The following is a 17,384-nucleotide window of genomic DNA, read 5'->3' as shown; positions in this document are numbered from 1 at the left end:
CTCCTGGGCTATGAGTGGCAACCTGCTGAGATCCAGCCCAGGCCTCCAGCACTGTGGTTACATTCACCAGGTGTGCAAGGTGACATCTGTGTCACTCAGAGAGGGTGAGCCCTGGCTTAGACGGGTCAGCCACTAGACAGAGGCCAGAGGCGAAGTTCTGTACCTCAGCTTCTTTCCCACAGTCCAGAAAGACCTTGTCTTTGAGGTTTCCACAAATAAAGGAGGTTCCAACCTCCAGGGAAGGCAGCAGAAGCAGCCTGCTCCCTGGTACATGGAGCCTCAGCAGCTCTCTGCTAATGACATATGAGCTGTTGACAGCACTGCCAATGTCTGAATTAAAGTTTATGTACTGACTCACAGGGCGAAGAGAGAGTTTTAGAGTCAGGATGTGAAAGTTCTTTTTCTTTCCACATTGGAGGTCATTACAGGCAAGCCCTGTTCCCGGCTGCCTGGCTAGCCCCACAGAGAGCTGGCCCAACATGAGCAGGGCTATTTATTGCTACTGCAGGTGAGCTTCCTGCTGACGGCCCTCTCGGTTTTCATCATGGATGACGCTAAATCAATTAGCAAACAGAACACAAATCATGCCTGTTACTCATGCTGAGAATCTAGCAGGATTCGTGCCTGGCCCATCCCTCCCTCGGCTCCTCATCCAATGCATGTCAAGTCCTAGATGGATATAACCCGTCCTAACTGTTACCCCATGGAGTTGGCCTCTCTCTAGCTCTAACACCACCACAAGTTTTGTCTTGAGGCTGGACACTGGGACAGCCTCCTGCCCAGTTTGCCCGTGCTCATATGACCCCTTCTGCCCACCTCTCCACCCCATTTTCACATGCACCCTCTAGACACACCCTGGCTGTAAGCCCTGTACCTGAGTCTACTCCAGTCTGCAGCCTCTTAAACTTGGAACATCAGAGTCACCTGGGGAGCTTAAAAATAGCAGTGTCCATATCCATTCCAGTGATTCTGATCTAAATCAGTCTTGGGTGCAGCCTGGACAGGAATATATTTTTAAAGTCCTCCTGGTGATTGAAATGTGCAGCCAGGGTTGAGAAATATATGTCCCAGTCTTGAGTTGGTATATCCTTCACCAACCAAGCCTTTAGGGTCTTATTCAATGTTACTTCCTCCAATAAGCCTTCCAGGTCTGCCAAACCAAATCCATTTCCAAGTTTCAGTCTCTCAACATAATCTTTTCCTTCATTCCGGTTCTCAGAATGTACAATTGTGTATTCTATTCACAAATGTAAATTTTTGGTCAATATCTTTCTCTGCCATTGAGCCCAAGCATCAGGGACCATGCCCACTTTGTTAAGTGCTAAGTCTTCTAGGGCTGGTAAAGTGCCAAGCACAAGGTGGTGGTTTCAGTGTGAACCAACTGAAGGAATGACAGGCAGCAAGTTGCAGTCCTGTCCCAGGTACAAGAGAATGCAGAGTCACCCTGTGGACTTGCAGCTGTGCATCTTTCCACGTGACCTACAGTGGGTCAGGGTAATGGGTTTCTGGCGGTGTGACTGTGCATGGGTACTTTGTGACACTGTAGTGGGGGTGGGGGGAACAAGAAGGGAAGATGGGTTCAGATGAGTAAGAACTTGAGGCTGGGCCACCTGCTGGAGATGTGCCCTGAACACAAGCTCAGCGTGCTGTCAAAAGTCTTGAGGCCTGGTATTGACATCCACAGTGCATTTGCTTTAATGTGAAAATGACATTTCAACTATCAACTATGTGACTTTTCCAGAAACTGTGCCTTGTCTATAACTGCAGCTTTACATACCCCATAGTCCACATGAACCCCCTCTCAAGAGGCATGATATCCTTTTGAGAATGTGTACCCACACAGCCATCAGGTCAGACAGGGAGAGGGATGGGGTTGCTTTGCAAGGAGCAGCTGGTATTCTGACTTAAACTGGAATCTCTAGACTCAGAAAGACCTGACTTCAAATCTCATCTCCCACCAGGCTTTTCCTGTGGCTTTGGTCAAATTACCTCCTCTCTCTGACTCTCAGCCTTCTCATCCATGGATTGCATCACCTTGGCAGAGCCCTTGGAGAGCTCTCAGGAGGATTATTTGAATTAGCCTTTTGAGAGGACATTATCCCACTGCCTGGCATGTAGTAAACCCTCAGTAAATGCTCAGCAGTTTCAGATAGGGAAAAGCCAATGCGATATGTAGCAGCCTTTTTGAATCCTGATATGGCTGTTAATACCAGCAGGCAAGTACAGCAGGCTGGTAGGATCCAATGTTTCCGATTACGAACAGCCATTCTGAGAACACAGTTCAAAGAAGAGCCATTCTGGGGGGGCGGGGGTGTGGTCTGCAATCTGCCATTCTTCTTTCCCTGGATCCCACCCTGGAGCCATCAGAGTAGATGAAAAGAGATGTCTCTCATAACATTATAGGCAATCCATTAATTCCCCCTTCCACCTCCTGTCTTTTACCTCAGCACTACCCACCCCACCTTTCACCACCTTGAATGAGGAATGTTCCCCATCAGCTGGTTCAGAGACTGTGGACAGAAACTGCAAGATGCAAATATTTTGGGTTCAAAACTGGTTAACATTACATTTAAAGCAAAAGGTCAGGTGTTTTGGAAGGAAAACTAGATCCATTTACATACTGTACTTATGGACACCAACATTTAGACTCTTTTTAACCGCAAGGGTCTGTTTATGCTGTTGTCATGAGTGGCCGGGACTTGCACTATTCCATTTAAGCAGGAAGAAAAGAGGACACATCTCAGATAGGCAGGCATCGTGAGCAGACGCCCTTTCTACGGCAAGTGACAGGAGAATGGTACTCAGGCATGAGAAAAGATGAAGACTGTGCTCAAGAGAGCCAGCGTCTGCACGTGTGTGTGTGTGTGTGTGTGTGTGTGTGTGTGTGTGTACGCGTGCGTGCACATAGCTATGCCTTGGGCTGGGTTCCCCCAGCAGCGCACCCTGATGCCAGGATTCAAGCGCAAGGAGTTTAGTTGTAAAGTGACCTCAAGCATCCCTGGTAGGGGGAAGGGGATGTGAGGTAGGAAGGAAGTTATAGGCCTGCTTTTAAGCACCCTGGGCAGTGCCTCTCAGTCCCTCTGCGGAGCTGCAGGGAATGGTGTAGAACACCCTTAACAATGATTTTTATCCACACACTTCCTGTCTGTGGTTGTTTGTGGCTTGCTATGTGGCCAGGACAAAGCCTCAAGGCAGACTCCCAGGTGACAGCAGCCCCCACCTTCAGCAGGTAGAGGGAATGCCATGGGGATCCAGCACCTGCTGCAGGGCCAAGAAAATGTCTTGTGCAGTGTAGCCCAGAGGCTCCCTTGCCATGTGCCCAAACAGGAACAAACACAGGGACAGCCTATTTTCCTGCCAGTGGAACAAGTAGATGAAGTTGTCTGGGCCTCCCCTGCCTCAGAATGTCATTTCCTAAGTAATCCATTCTTCTCTTTATTGATGCGCCCGACAGATGTGCGACTCTGGTTTTAGAGTCAAAAGAAAACAAATTTCAGTTTAACATTACATAGGGGAAGGTCCTTGTTTGGTGTTAAATCCTATAGGGTCTTCATTTGTTTGTTTCTGAAACCGGGACGTCAAAACCAAGGTCCTCGGAAAGAAACCTGGGCAGGTTGTAGGGAAAGGACAAGAGGGACAAACGTCACAGCCAGCCAGCCAGCGAGGGCTCCTCTGGAGCTGCCGTGCAGGGCGGCCACCCAGAGGCCTCCCAGGACCCTGCGTCCCCCCAGCAGCCGCATTTGGAAACTGGACTTGACCGCCTGTCATGAGGCTCTGCAACTCGCACCTCCACTCGCCGTCCTTGGATTTGCCGTTGCTGTAGTAGTAACCTTTCTTAGTTTTATAAGAAATAAGGCCAGGTGACTTTCCTTAACTCTGTACAACAATTTTCGGGAAAAATAGTGATTTTTTCCCTTATATTTTCTGGGACATGAGGAAGACGTAATAGCTTTCCTTTTTTGATTCACTTATAATAAAATAGATTCTTTTGGCATGCAGGCCCATGAGTGTTAACACATGTTGAGGTCCCTGTAACCCCAGGTGCAACTGGGATGCAGCGTGACTGCTTTTTAACGCTTCTATCTCAGATAGATATTTATTGTTTTTCCTCTTTATTTCTCTCACTGAAAATACCTAACTAGCATAAAGAACCTGGGTGTGTCCTCATGTTATCACTTAGGAACCAGATGAAGTCGGTATGTAACCAATAAACATAAGTTGATTTCAAAAATAATGAGTGAATGTATAGGCATTTTTCAGAAATGGCAAAAGTAATGGAGGTGGGAGAAACGTGCCTGAACGCTTGCAAAGCTTGTTCTCTTTGATGTAGTAAAGAACGTTAGCGTTCAAAGCCAACAGCCAAGAAAGAATTCTTGAGACGTCTTTGGTGCAAAAAAGGTGATTTTATTCAAGCATGGGGACAGGACCCGTGGGCAGGAAGAGCTGCAATGGGCTTATGAGGAGTGGCCCATTATATACTTTCAAGTTGGGAGGGGGTTAAGGATAGCCTAAGTCTCTAAGGCATTTTGGAAGCAAGGTTTCCAGGACCTTGAGGGGACTGCTATTGTTGGGAAAAGGTCATTTATTACCATATAATGAAACCTTAGTCATGAGACCCTTCGGATGTATATGGGTGGGCCGTATGCTTGGGGGATGATTGCAAACATGTATCTTGGGGGGTAGAGATAAAGGAAATTTTCCAAAGGGATTTTTATATGTTAAAGTAGAAGTAGACTTACAGCATCCTGTGGGGGGAGGGGAGCGGTGTGGATTGGGCTAAGATGGCCTTTTGCCCTTAGCAAAATGTCAATGTCAAGGCAGCTGAGTTCCTGGAAGAATGTCACTCTGCCTGTTTCAAGGACTTGTCAGTGGGCTGTAGGTAGTAAGGAAATTTAATAATTTTTCTTCTGCCATTGTTTCCCACATCATTCTTCACTTTATCTGAGATCAAAGTGATGCAGCCTGTGCTGGGGACGGTCTGGGGAGGAGTGGTGTCAGTGTCTGGGGTGGTGGTTTAATACTTCAGAGTCAGACTCCTCATCAACCTTACAGTGCTCTGTGTACCCAGCTTTGGCTCCAGAGGAAGCTGTGAAAGTTCAGGACACGATGTGCAACAGAGTCAGCCACAGATGCCAACAGTGGCTGCACCTCCAGAGCCTGTCCCGCAGAATCAGGGTTTCCTGTCACTGGAAAACCATGCCATTCGCAGCATCATTCGTCTTGCAGGCTACGTTTGGCTGTACAACAGAATGAAGAATTCTTTTCCTGTGAGAGACAAAATGTTTATCTTCTAGTTCTTTGATATTCTTTCTCTTGGCCTTTTAAATTTGAATTCCCATCTTCACCTGAGCTTTATATTTAAAATTCTAATTTAAGGGGTGCCTGGGTGGCTCAGTCTGCTGAGCATCTGCCTTTGTCTCAGGTCATGGTCCCCAGGTCCTGGGATCGAGCCCCACATCAGGCTCCCCCTGCTCAGTGGGAGGTCTGCTTCTCCCACTCCTACTCCCCCTGCTTGTGTTCCCTTTCTTGCTGTCTCTTTCTCTGTGTCAAATAAATTAAAAAAATAAATCTTAAAAAAATAAAATTTAAAAAAGGAAGAAAGCTTACGCTTTTTAATTTTAACTGCCTTTGACCCAAATGGCCTACACCAGAAATGTGAAAAGACTGAGCCACATCCTTTCAGTCTGTGATATTAAAATAAAATTTAAAAATCCAACTGTCCAAGTCCATGTGTGGTTGCCATTTACTTGTAGGAAATTTCTACCAAGTATACAGAGGAGGCCCAGCTTTGCCACCAAACTTTTCCTCTGGTCTCATGAAAGTCATGGTCTGGGTCAGAATTTCACTTTTCTTGTTTGTAGAATGAGAGGTTTGGACTAGATTATTTCTCGGGTCTTTTCAATCTCTAAAAGTCATAACCCTTCATTATTAATCCTTTACTATTCTCAGGTTCCTTGCTTCCTTCCTTCTGATGACAAATGGCAGGATCCACTTGGGGAGCACTGTGCATGCAATGAACTGTGGTGCACGCCCCATGTGAAGAACCTCATTTAATCTTTGATCTTAGCACACAAAAGAGGTAATGCTTACCCCGTCTATGAATGGGGAAACTGAGTCTCAGAGAAAATGAAGCTGAGTGCTCTCATTCATATACTCCATAAGCAAAAAGGACAGACGGACTTGAAGCCTGGGCCCAGTGTTCATACCCACTTTGCTTTACTGTCACTCTCTGCCTTTCAAAAACAGATATCAGGGGGAAATGACATTCCACAGCCAAGACCCCAAGATCATTTATTTTCCAAACATGCCTCAGGCAACTAATGTACACAGGGCTTAGACAAGCCTCTCCCTGCAAGTTCCTGTGCTCTGAGAGCAAACCTCATATCCCCCTTACCCAAGGGAGCAGCTCCGAACGCTTAGACCACTACAAAGCCAGCAGGGGTGGCTGCTATTTGGGGTTTGTTTGGTTTGGGAAGCAGGTAGAAGGAGAGCAAAGTCCTAGGATCACTTCACAAAAAGAAAGCTGGGACAGAATATTCATCCCCTGCTACACCCTCCTAGCGGCTAACAGGTAATGGGACTCTTCAGACACCTGTTTTGTCAATTTTCCTCTGACTCCCCATTTGAGAAGAGTTTGCAGTAACTCACAATAGAGAAAGTGGAGGGTCAGGGAACAAAGTGTCCCGGAGGGCAGAGCATTCTTGTGAGTGAATTTAGCCAGAAACATTTTGCTGCCATTCTAACAACTGTTGTTAATTTGATTCAGTCAAACAAGTACTTAGTGTAAAAGAAAAAAAAAAATGCAGGTTTGGAGAGAGATAATTCTACTTTAACAAAGAAGAATATATATATACATATATATATATATATATATATGCTTCATTTCACTGACTATAAAATACTATAATTGTTAGTAATGTTGTAATTTTATGTGCCACCAAAGGAAAATATTATCAATTAAATTTGATACAAGTATTTCTTATCCCTTGGCATTTTAATTTTAATTATGTTTAATTTAATTTAATGAGATTTTAAAGACTTTTTACACATAGACTTTTTTATTGTCTATCACTCTTTCTTTTTTTAAGATTTTTATTTATTTATTTGAGAGAGAGAGAATGAGAGATAGAGAGCACGAGAGGGAAGAGGGTCAGAGGGAGAAGCAGACTCACTGCTGAGCAGGGAGCCCGATGTGGGACTCGATCCTGGGACTCCAGGATCATGACCTGAGCTGAAGGCAGTTGCTTAACCAACTGAGCCACCCAAGTGCCCCTATCACTCTTTAATGTATGGAAAGGAGGCAACATCAGTTAAATAAATGAGATGATGTTTTTCTAAGACCTATTCGTGCTGAGTTTGGCTCTCTTGGATCACTTTTCAACCTGGAGACTTTGATGTTCTTATGGGTGTTGTTTGTTTGCTTTTCCACACAGTATCATCCCCAATACCATTGAGAACATTGAAGACACAGCCTTTCTTAAAAGGACGTTCCACAATATCTTCTTCCAAGCTGAAGACATTCATTCTACAAGCTGTCACTACTGCCAGGCTGACCAGAATTGTAAAATGCATTCCAATTTCAGGAAGATACATAGCAAAAGAAAAAAAAAAAAAGCACTCACATAGCAGGCAGGCTTGTACACAACACAGCAAAGCCTTTCTACATAATGATCTGAAGCCATCAAGTGCCCTAAAAATATCCAAATATCCAGAGCCTTGCTTTTCTGAGATTGAGTCCCTCAATCTTACCTCTCATCATCCTCATGATCTGTTCCCCATCTTCTCGCTTAACTATTTATTTCTAGCCTCTGAGCCTCTGCCCACGCTTTCTTTTGCCAGGGAGTATCCCTCTCTCACTCCCACCTCTGACTCTGATACTTCTGTTGGCTTCCCAGTACTCATTAGTCACTAACTCTGGTTACCTGCCCCTTGAGTCCCACTACTACCCCAGTACCTGGTGATTTAAAAAAGACATATTTGTTTTAAACGCATATTATAAATAAATTTATACAATATAATACATAAACACAAGTAATATATGGTAGAAATAAATATGTAATAAATATACATGTATATAAAAATATATTTTTATAGGAACTAATGAGTTCCTATAGGAACCAATGAGTAAATAGTCACATTCTGCTAGCCTCTTCAGACTTAAACTTCCAGAAGCTAATTCTTTTTTTTAATTAAAAAAAAAATTTTTTAAGTAGGCTCCACACCCAGCATGGAGCCCAACAAAGGGCCTGAACTCACAGCCCTGAGATCAAGGCCTGAGCTGAGATACAGAGTCAAGACACTTAACCGATTGAGCCACCCAGGTGCCCTGGAAGCAATTTTTTTGACCAATACAGTTTTAGTTCCTATCATGGTTGCTTCCTAATATGTAACTTTTGCCCCTTCCTGTATTGTAAATATTCTCACTCTGGTCGATTTCAAGCTTCCAGTGGTTTGATGACTGGCTCATTAAATGCCTTAACATTTAACAAAGTAATAAAGAACCCATTAATTTTTCAATATGAGAGGTATCTTAGTATCTTCTCTCTCCTTTCCAAAGTGGTCATATAGGAGCAAGATGGTGGAGGAGTAGGAGACCTGGATTTCGTCTGGTCTCAGGGATTCAGTTGAATAGGGATCAAACCATTCTGAACACCTACGAACTCAACAGGAGATCGAAGAGAAGAATAGTAACAACGTCTGAAAAGAAAAGCGACCACTTTCTGGAAGTCTTTCTGCCTTTAAAATTTTAGCAGGCACTTTCTTCTAAAAGACCAAAATATGCCCAAAAGCTAGTGTGTGGCACTGATCTATGCACTAGCCGGATCATATTTGATTATATTCTGTTTTTTTTTGTTTTGTTCTGTTTTTGTTTGTTTTTATCTTTTTCTTTTTCCTTTTTTTTCCTCGTCTATCTTTCCCTTCCTTGTCCCATAGTTTCAGGTCTTTTCTGATTTGTATAGAGTACATTTGCTGGAGACGATGTTAACCTGTTAGCATTCTGTTTTCTCATTCATCTGTTCTCTTCTGGACAAAATGACAAGATGAAAAAAATCACCTCAGCAAAAGAACAAGAGGTAGTACCGTCTGCCAGGGACCTACTAAATATGGACATTAGTACGATGTTGGACCGAGAGTTCAGAATCATGACTTTAAAGATACTAGCTGGGCTTGAAAAAAGTGTGGAAGTTATTAAAGAAACCCTTTCTGGAGAAAAAAAGAACTAAAATCTCACCAAGTCGAAATCAAAAAGGCTATTAATGAGGTGCAATCAAAAATAGGGGCCCTAACTGCTAGGATAAATGAGGCAGAAGAGAGAATCAGTTATATAGAAGACCAAATGATGGAAAATAAAGAGGCTGAGAAAAAGAGATGGAAACAACCACAGGATCACGAGGGCAGAATTCGAGAGATAAGCGATATGATAAGATGAAACAACATTAGAATAATTGGGATCCCAGAAGAAGAAGAAAGAGAGAGAGGGGCAGAAGGTATATTGGAACAAATAATAGCAGAGAACTTCCCTAATGTGGGGAAGGAAACAGGCATCAAAATCCAGGAGGCACAGAGAACCCCTTTCAAATCAATAAAAATAGGTCAACAGCCCAACATCTAATAGTAAAACTTATGAGTCTCAGAGACAAAAAGAAAATCCTGAAAGCAGCTTGGGAGAAGAGATATGTAACCTACAATGGTAGAAACATTAGATTGACAACAGACCTATCCACAGAGACCTGGCAGGCCAGAAAGGACTGGCAATATATCTTCAGAGCACTAAACGAGAAAAATATGCAGCCAAGAATACTATATCCAGCTAGGCTATCATTGAAAATAGGAGAGATAAAAAGCTTCCAGGACAAACAAAAACTAAAGGAACTTGCAAACAGAAAAACCAGCCCTCCAAGAAATATTGAAAGGGGTCCTCTAAGCAAAAAGAGAGCCTAAAAGCAGCATAGATCAGAAAGGAACACAGACAATATACAGTAACAGTCACTTTACAGGCAATATAATGGCACTAAATTCATACCTTTCGATAGTTACCCTGAATGTAAATGGGCTAAATGTCCCAATCAAAAGACACAGTCTATCAGATTGGAATAAAAAACAAGACCCATCAATATGCTATCTGCAAGAGACTCATTTTAGACCCAAAGACACCCCCAGATTGAAAGTGAGGGGGTGGAAAACCATTTACTATGCTAACAGACACCAAAAGAAAGCTGGGGTGGCAATCCTTATAACAGACAAATTAGATTTTAAACCAAAGACTGTAATAAGAGATGAAGAAGGACATTATATCCTACTAAAAGGGTCTATCCAACAAGAAGATCTAACAATTGTAAATATCTATGCCCCTAACATGGGAGCAGCCAATTATATAAGGCAATTAATAACAAAAGCAAAGAAACACATTGACAACAATACAATAATAATGGGGGACATTAACACCCCCCTAACTGAAATGGACAGATCATCTAAGCAAAAGATCAACAAGGAAATAGAGACTTTAAATGAAACACTGGACCAAATGGTCTTTACAGACATATTCAGAACATTCCATCCCAAAGGAACGGAATACACATTTTTCTCTAGTGCCCATGGAACATTCTCCAGAATTGATCACATTCTAGGTCACAAATGAGGTCTCAACAACTACCAAAAGATTAGGATTATTCCCTGCATATTTCCAGACCACAATGCTTTGAAACTAGAACTCAATCACAAGAGGAAAGTCAGAAAGAACTCAAATACATGGAGGCTAAAGAGCATCCTACTAAAGAATGACTGGGTCAACCAGGAAATTAAAGAAGAATTAAAAAAATTCATGGAAACCAATGAAAATGAAAACACAACTGTTCAAAATCTTTGGGGTACAGCAAAGGCAGTCCTGAGAGGAAAGTATATAGCAATACAAGCCTTTCTCAAGAAACAAGAAAGGTCTCAAATACACAACCTAACCCTACACCGAAAGGAGCTTGGAGAAAGAACAGCAAATAAAGCCTAAACCCAGCAGGAGAAGAGAAATAATAAAGATCAGAGCAGAAATCAATGAAAGAGAAACCAAAAGAACAGTAGAAAAGAACAACGAAACTAGGAGCTGGTTCTTTGAAAGAATTAACAAGATTGAAAAACCCCTGGCCAGACTGATCAAAAAGAAAAGAGAAATGACCCAAATCAACAAAATCATGAATGAAAGAGGAGAGATCACAACCAACACCAAAGAAATACAGACTATTATAAGAACATATTATGAGCAACTCTATGCCAGCAAATTAGATAACCTGGAAGAAATGGGTGCATTCCTAGAGATGTATCAACTACCAAAATTGAACCAGGAAGAAATAGAAAACCTGAACAGACCTATAACCGCTAAGGAAATTGAAGCAGTCATCAAAAATCTCCCAACAAACAAAGGCCCAAGGCCAGATGGCTTCCCAGGGAAATTCTATCAGACATTTAAAGAAAAATTAATACCTATTCTCCTGAAATTGTTCCAAAAAATAGAAATGGAAAGAAAACTTCCAAACTCATTTTATGAGGCCACCATTACCTTGATCCCAAAACCAGACAAAGACCCCGTCAAAAGGGAGAATTATAGACCAATATCCTTGATGAACATGGATGCAAAAATTCTCACCAAAATACTAGCCAATAGGATCCAACAGTACATTAAAAGGATTATTCACCATGACCAAGTGGGATTTATCCCTGGGCTGCAAGGCTGATTCAACATCTGCAAATCAACCAACATGATACAATACATTAACAAAAGAAAGAACAAGAATCATATGATCCTCTCAATAGATGCAGAAAAAGCATTTAACAAAGTACAGCATCCTTTCTTGATCAAAACTCTTCAGAGTATAGGGATAGAGGGTACATACCTCAATATCATAAAAGCCATCTATGAAAAACCTACAGCGAATATCATTCTCAATGGGGAAAAGCTGAGAGCTTTTCCCCTAAGGTCAGGAACGCGGCAGGGATGTCCACTATCACCACTGCTAGTCAACATAGTATTAGAAGTCCTAGCCATAGCAATCAGACAACAAAAAGAAATCAAAGGCATCCAAATCGGCAAAGAGGAAGTCAAACTCTCACACTTTGCAGATGATAGGATACTGTATGTGGAAAACCCAAAAGACTCCACCCCAAAACTGCTAGAACTCATACAGGAATTCAGTAAAGTAGCAGGATATAAAATCAATGCACAGAAATCAGTGGCATTCCTATACACCAACAACAAGACAGAAGAGAGACAAATCAAGGAGTCGGTCCCATTTACAATTGCATCCAAAACCATAAGATACCTAGGAATAAATCTAACCAAAGAGGCAAAGGATCTGTACTCAGAAAACTATAAAATACTCATGGAAGAAATTGAAGAAGACACAAAGAAATGGAAAAACTTTCCATGCTCATGGATTGGAAAACAAATATTGTGAAGATGTCAAGGATACCTAGAGCAATCTACACATTCAATGCAATCCCCATCACAATACCATCCACCTTTTTCAAAGAAATGCAACAAATCATCCTAAAATTTGTATGGAACCAGAAGAGAACCCGAATAGCCAGAGGAATATTGAAAAAGAAAAGCAAAGCTGGCGGCATCACAATTCCAGACTTCCAGCTCTATTACAAAGCTGTCATCATCAAGACAGTATGGTACTGGCACAAAAACAGATGCATAGATCAGTGGAACAGAATCAAGAGCCCAGAAATGGACCCTCAACTGTATGGTGAACTCATCTTTGACCAAGCAGTAAAGAATGTCCAATGGAAAAAAGACAGTCTCTTCAACAAATGGTGTTGGGACAATTGTACAGCCACATGCAGAAGAATGAAACTGGACCATTTCCTTACACCACATACAAAAATAGACTCCAAATGGTTGAAAGACCTAAACGCGAGACAGGATTCCATCAAAATCCTAAAGGAGAACACAGGCAGCAACCTCTTCGACCTCAGCCACAGCATTTCTTCCTAGAAACAGTGTCAAAGGCAAGGGAAGCCAGGGCAAAAATGAACTATTGGGATTTCATCTTTTGCACAGCAAAAGAAACAGTCCACAAAACCAAAAGACAACTGACAGAATGGGAGAAAATATTTGCAAATGACATATCAGATAAAGGGCTAGTATCCAAAATCTATAAAGAACTTATCAAACTCAACACCCAAAGAACCAATAATCCAATCAAGAAATGGGCAGAAGACATGAACAGACATTTTTCCAAAGAAGACATCCAAATGGCCAACAGACACCTGAAAAAGTGCTCAACATCGCTCGGCATCAGGGAAATCCAAATCAAAACCTCAATGAGATACCACCTCACACCATTCAGAATGGCTAAAATTAACAAGTCAGGAAATGACAGATTTTGGCGGGGATGTGGAGAAAGGGGAACCCTCCTACACTGTTGGTGGGAATGCAAGCTGGTGCAACCACTCTAGAAAACAGTATGGAGGTACCTTAAACAGTTGAAATTAGAGCTACCGTTCGATCCAGCAATTGCACTACTGGGTATTTACCACAAAGATACAAATGTAGGGATCCGAAGGGGTATGTGCACCCCAGTGTTTATAGCAGCAATGTCCACAATAGCCAAACTGTGGAAAGAGCCAAGATGTCCATCGACAGATGAATGGATAAAGAAGAAGTGGTATATATACACAATGGAATATTATGCAGCCATCAAAAGGAATGAAATCTTGCCATTGCAACGACGTGGATGGAACTGGAGGGTGTTATGCTGAGTGAAATAAGTCAATCAGAGAAAGACATGTATCATATGACCTCACTGATATGAGGAACTCTTAATCTCAGGAAACAAACTGAGGGTTGCTGGAGTGGTGGGGGGTGAGAGGGATTGGGTGGCTGGGTGATAGACATTGGAGAGGGTATGTGCTATGGTGAGCACTGTAAATTGTACAAGACTGATGAATAACGGGTCTCTACTTCTGAAACAAATAATGCAATATATGTTAAGAAAAAAAAAGAAGATAGCAGGAGGGGAAGATTGAAGGGGAGTAAGTCGGAAGGGGAGATGAACCATCAGAGATGATGGACTCTGAAAAACAAGCTGAGGGTTCTACAGGGGAGGGGGATGGGGGATGGGTTAGCCTGGTAATGGGTATTAAAGAGGGCACATTCTGCGTGGAGCACTGGGTGTTATGCACAAACAATGAATCATGGAACACTACATCAAAAACTAATGATGTATGGTGATTAACATAACAATAAAATTATTTTTTTAAAAAGTGGCCATATAAGCTTATCCTCCCCTCGAGCAATGTGTTAGATTTCTCATGGGTCCTCCCAACCAACTACTTAGCTTTGGTCTCTCCTCCCCCTGCAGCCCAGGACCCGTCCTCCATGCTCCCTCACTCCTTCCTCCCCTGGTTCTTTATCACTGGATGTTCCTTTAGCCCCTTCTTTGCCATTCTGTCTTACTCAGACTTGTTCTGGCTTTATAAATCCAGAACTTTTTCCCTTGTTTTTTTGTTTCACTGATTGCTTTCTTCCTAGGATGACTTTTTCCCTTCATCAAAGCTTATCTACCCTGACTTCAGCCAGGTGACACTGAGTAATTATGAATTAATCAGATAAATGATTCAGTGCAAATGGCAGAGACTCCTTCGTTGATGGACTTACCCTTCAGTAATTGTCACATTCTATTAGTTTAGAAATAGTGGGCAGACTGCTGGGGAGATTTCCCATGTATTACAAGAGACATTTTTTGCTTTTCTGAATCAGGATCAATAGGCAGATGACTGTCCTATGCATGAAGTCACTTCTGGGCATGGAAAGTGGGTTTATAAATTTTTCACTTCTCCTGGTTTTGAATTCCTGCTCACATTGATGGACACATTCATTTTCAGGATTCATTTTACGACACTTCACACCAACATTTATTCAGACGTCCGAGAGGCTTAAGATAGAGGGAAAGACCATTAACACAACCAAGAGAAAAATATTCACAGCTGCAGTAGGGTAACGTTGCTCATGTTCCTTGCAAATCAAGGCAATTCTGATCACAAGTATGTGTGGGTTGATCCCTGGGATGAAGAGCAGTGTATAGGGGAAGAGACAGCTTCCCTTAAAAGCCCATTGCCTCTGGGAACAGTTTACTTGATGGATGACATAAAATCTATAGAACAAGAATCTACTGTCTGCAAAGCTCAGATAACAGAGCTGGAAGAGCTAGTTGATGCACAGGCCAAGGGGCAGGATCTGACATTGAGAGAGAGCCTGCATATAAAGCACATGGCCACATGCTTTACAGGTACCATCTTTTTAGCCCTTACATAAAGCTATACCTTGGTACTCTCATTTTACTAAGGAGCAAACCAATGTTCAAGAAGGTTAAGTAGCCTGTCCAAGATCACGCACCCCTCCACTGTGGACCAGGGTCTGAACCCAGGCCTGTCTGGAATTTATGTTCTTTTCATTCTAAACATCCACTGACATTTAAAAGAACTTGAAGAATGATTCACTGAAATAAATGTGATGCTATTCAAAGGAAATAAATGTAAAAGCCTTTGCTTTGGTTTAAAAAGACACAACTGTGCAAGTGCAGGATTGGAAAGATTAGGGTAACTAGCATTCTTTTATTTTAAAGATTTTATTTATTTGACAGAGAGAGACACAGCAAGAGAGGGAACGCAAGTGGGAGAAGGAGAAGCAGGCTTCCCGCTGAGCAGGGAGCCCAATGTGGGGCTCCATCCCAGGACCCTGGGATCATGACCTGAGCCGAAGGCAGACACTTAATGACTGAGCCACCCAGGCGCCCCAGTAACTAGCATTCTTAAAGTAACCACCATTTTACCATAATGTAAAATCTGGTGTCATCATCTTAGCCAATTTGCGAAGTACACTCGTAAAACTATACTATCTCCTGAGGAGTGTAAGGAAGTGGGTTAGCATGGAAGATCTGCTGTCAGAACATTTATTTGCCGTGCATCAATTACACGATCTTGGGCAAGTACTTCTCCTTTTTGAGTCCCAGTGTACTAATTAATCTATACAATGGGAAGAATCAGTTCCTGATTCACTCTGTTGTAAGAACTAAAGAGTAAAATGTCTAGCATGATGAATGTCACATAGAGCTCAACATGTGTCCACTGGTGCTATTATACTATCTGGAGTTTCGTTCCTAGTTCCCAAGTCCACACATTAAGCGTTAAAAATTGCCCTGAGTTGCTTCTAGAAGAAGGTAAAGTGGAGGTTGCCACCTGGATCCCATCTCAACTGCACTAACAACAGAACAAAGACTGGTAAATTAAAAGACAGGAGAGAAGAGAGATTATTTTCTTTTATTCCTGCCAGGATTTAACAAATATTTCTTGAGTGCTCAATATGTCTTGGTCCATGTCATCAAAGGACTTCCCTTCTTTCTTTCTAGTGGAGGAGACAGGCATAGAAGAGCTAAATAGAAAAAATGAATAAGATAACTGCAAATTTTAATTTTTACAAAGGAGCAAATGGCAGGCTGAGATAGAGGATAATAAAGGGATGGGCTGCATTAGACATTGGTCGAGTGGTTATGGCGATGGACTGCTAATCCATCATGCTCTGCAAGCATGGGTTTGAATCTTATCCTTGTTGTTTACTTCCCCTGCTGGACTGGCTGCTTGAGGTTTTAGTGCTTTGTGAGCAAAATATTTCACCAGTGGATGTAAGAAAAGAAAAAGAATTCATCTGACAAGAATATTCAAGTGTCACATAAGAGATCTAAAAATATACATCTGTGCCATGGAATTGGTACCCAAATCATGCTAGAGAACAAAATGCTTGTTTTGTCAACTAATGAGCAATCCAAAAGAACAGGTCTTTCCCGTGTGAAGAGCTTCTAGTTAATCAGAGACTTACAGGCTGAAACAGGCAGAAAGCATACCTGGTGGAAGGAAAAGCATGGCAAAGCCTCCCAGTGGGAAAGAAACTGGGCTGGCCAGGCAGCTGAAGATCCACTCTGAGGTCAGAGGGCATGTCCAGTGGGGTTGAGAAGACCCAACAGTGCCCATGGCAGGTGAGGAATTTGGATTTTATTTTTAGTGCAATGGAAAGGCATTGGGAAGCTTTGAGTGCAGGGCAGTGTGAGGTGGGTGACAGCTCATGCAGAAACTGGATTTGGAGGAAGACAAAATAGAAGCTTGTGGTAACTAACTCTGGAAACAACAGTGGCCTGGATAAGTGGTGGTAGCAGTGGAAATGGGGAGGACAGATGGATATCAGACATGTTTTGGAAAGGAAATTGACAGGAAAGATCACATTGTCCAATTATGAACAGGACCCTCTAAAGTTCAGAGCTCCCTGCCTATTTAAAGGATGGATAACCATTGGAGAAGATTGTTGTTTGGTCAGACGTATACTAAAGGCAGGTACT

This window comes from Callorhinus ursinus, unplaced genomic scaffold, assembly GCF_003265705.2.
Source record: "Callorhinus ursinus isolate GAN/ISIS: 27379988/994484 unplaced genomic scaffold, GSC_fseal_2.0 scaffold29, whole genome shotgun sequence".
Taxonomy (NCBI): Eukaryota; Metazoa; Chordata; class Mammalia; order Carnivora; family Otariidae; genus Callorhinus; species Callorhinus ursinus.
Note: the sequence above shows the minus strand (reverse complement) of the source record.